Raw genomic sequence first — 2836 nt, forward strand, 5'->3', positions numbered from 1 at the left:
GAACCGCCATCCCAGGACGGGCTGGAGACCTGTGACAAACTGTCACGAAGGAGAAAACGCCATCCCGGGGGCAGCCAGAGCCCCCCACCTTCCAGCCCAGCTGCGGGCGCTGCGCTGGAGAAAACAGGCAGGCCTCAACCAGGGAGCCCGAATCTCAACTCAGCGGAAAGAGGCTGAACTTTGCAATTATCATGGATAACAAGAACAAATGGAAAAGCACTCACTGAGTAACTGATATCAATTATGAAACCCAGCGTTAGAGTCTGGAATAAATGATAGGGGAATTGGCCTGAGAGAGAAGGGGAGCAGACATGTTATTATTTACGCCAGATTAAGAAAAGTATCCAATTTGCTGGCCATCTCCCTCCCTGTGGGAATTGGCATCAATTTTATTATTGTTCCTCCGATTTTAATATTCTCTAAATGAATTACTATTGAGCAAGGTAGTTAGTCAATAGTTTAATGCAATTAATTATCTTTAAATCGCTTTATCTTTTTTTTTTTTTTGAGAGTCTTAACTCTAGTGAGCAGTTGTTTCCAGGAAACTCCACCGAGAGTGGGTTTTGCATGGTGTCCATCCCGGGGATCTCCATCCCTGGTGGAGATCCTGGCGAGAGGGTTTCCTGGTTCAGAAGCCGGGAGGCCTTGGATCCCAAATCCACGAAAATCAAAATCTGAGGTGTGGGTCCTGCGTGGAGATCCTCTACCGCAGTTCAACACCTGCAGGAGGCCAAGTAGGTTCCCAGGGCCGGCTGGAGGTGGGGTGGAGCCTGGGCACCTCCCACCAGAGCCCCTGTTTTGTTTTACTTGTTTGTTTTTAGTTTAAGTGAATCAGGAAAAAAAAAAAAAAAAGAAACTTACAGACCCCTCTCACTAGCGGTTCTTTCATGGACTCTGCCCTGGTGGGGTGGAGGCCAGCCCCTGGGTGTGGCAGTCAGAAAGCTTAGCTGGGCCTTTGCAGTCACACCAGCACCTCCCTTCCCCTCTTCCAAGAGCGGCCCTGGGCAACAGCCTGGGGAGACAGAAGACTGTAAGGGGGGAGCAGTGGGGAATCTGATGTGATTTCCAGGTTCCTAGAGCCCAGCTTCTTTCTTGTTCATGGACGTGGGGAAGGCCTCACCTCTCCCCACTCCACACACCCCCTAAAGTATCCTGAGACTAGTGTGGCCCCTACAGACCTCCCTGGGGCTCACTTGGGTTCCCCCTGACCCCCGCCACTGCTGGCGGCTCCCAGCATCTGGGGATGGCAGCTTGGGCAGCTGTGTACGGCCAGGGCAGGTGGGCAGCTCCAGAGCTCAGGGCCAGGGCCCTTTTCTTGTTCCCAGCTGCCTGTTCTTGTCTACTGCACTGGTTAGAAGCCAGAGGGGGCAGTGGTCTCAGCTCAAACTGAGGGCCGAAAATTGTCCAGAAGAAGCCCTCTTCCAGAGCCTTCCCCAGCCATGACCACGAGCACCGAGCACCGGAAAACAAAGTTGTCTGCTGGGAGGTCTGGCCGAAGGTACACTCACCGGAAGGAGAGGAGAGGAAAGGGAGAGGCAAACTTTGTTTCCAGCGGGTCGGAGTAACTTCTCCAGGAGGTCAGCGCACCGAACAGCAGTGTGTGGGGTGGGGGCAGAGTCCTGCAGGTGGGCAGATTACAGGTAAGAGACCACCTTGTAAATAGTCACTCCTTAGGCCAGGCTTCGAGCTGCTGAGTAATAAAGAACGCTAATGAACGTGCAGCAGCAGCCTGGGACAAAGTGCTGTGCACTGGACGGTCCCATCCAAGACACCTTTGCTGCGGGGGGCAGGCAGGTGGTAAAGGGACACCGCTGAGTGACCTGGACACCAGCGGGCTCCAGGACGCCAAGACAGTCCCTGAGAATTATCCTCTTCCTACCACGGCGGCACCCATCAGCCTCCAAAAGAAACACTGGGGCTTCTCACCAGTCAGCGAAAACTGAATTCCCCCGAAACAGCACGGAGGACAGGACCTGGTATTTCATAGTGTTTTAAAAGTAATATTCCGTTCGTCGGTGCCGTGAAATAGGGCACCAGGAGCGCTACAAGAAATAAAAAGAGTAATTTCTCAGGGGAGAGGCTGCCTGGTTCCAATTCAGGGCCCGGATGGCTGGAACCTGGACACTTTGGACAGACCAGGGTGGCTCGTCCTCGAGGCCAGAGGCCCAGCCCCTCCCGCCCGCCCGCACACACATCTGGAATTGGCATCAGGGGTGCTGCACTCTCAGGAAGTTCTCACACTTCACGACTCATTAAACTCGGGGCTTGGATTCCTCGGGAAAAGGGGATGTGGGCAGGCGGGAGTTATGGGGGGGCGGGGGGTGGTTTGGCATGGAGGGTTGGAGCCTCAGCCCAGCTCCTCTGGCCCGGAAGGAGGGGGCTGGGCGTGATCTCAGGGGAGCCCCCTCCCCAAGGCTTGGGAACTTGCTGGGTGCCCACCTCAGCAGGGCAGACCTGAAAGCACTTTGGCTGCAGTGGGTGAGGGGAGAGGGACTTGGGAAGGAAGGAACCGCCTCCCATACAGGAAAGCCCCGCTGTCCAGTTGGGGAGGGAGGGTGGGTCCTTGGTGGAGTGGCCAGAGGAGGTAGGTGGGCTACCTCTTGAGGAGCACTCTGACCTCCAAGAGTGATTTTGCTTGGACCACGAAATGGGGGGGGGGGTTGGTGCCCGCCCTGCAACTCGAGAGGCCTGGAGGTGCTGCTGGGCCCTGCCTGGCTGGGCCATCCCTCAGGCAGGTCTCCTTCCGGGGGCCAGGGGGCCTCATGGCCTCTTCTCACACTTTCACATGATGGTGACTGATGCTGCCTTAATGTCTGAAGGGGATAATACTTGGGAG

General features: G+C 55.7%; 1 long non-coding RNA gene across 1 annotated transcript in view; it reads right to left on the reverse strand.

Moving 5' to 3' along the window:
• Window positions 1-481: 481 nt before the first annotated feature.
• Window positions 482-2836, reverse strand: part of LOC133103833 (uncharacterized) — a 4444-nt gene continuing 2089 nt past the window's right edge. Inside the window, exons 2-4 of the long non-coding RNA XR_009703390.1 lie at window positions 1509-1619; window positions 862-1012; window positions 482-720 (exon numbers count right to left, since the gene is read on the reverse strand). This is a non-coding gene — a long non-coding RNA (uncharacterized LOC133103833). The remainder of the gene's footprint in view (window positions 721-861; window positions 1013-1508; window positions 1620-2836) is intronic.

This window comes from Eubalaena glacialis, chromosome 13, assembly GCF_028564815.1.
Source record: "Eubalaena glacialis isolate mEubGla1 chromosome 13, mEubGla1.1.hap2.+ XY, whole genome shotgun sequence".
NCBI lineage: Eukaryota > Metazoa > Chordata > Mammalia > Artiodactyla > Balaenidae > Eubalaena > Eubalaena glacialis.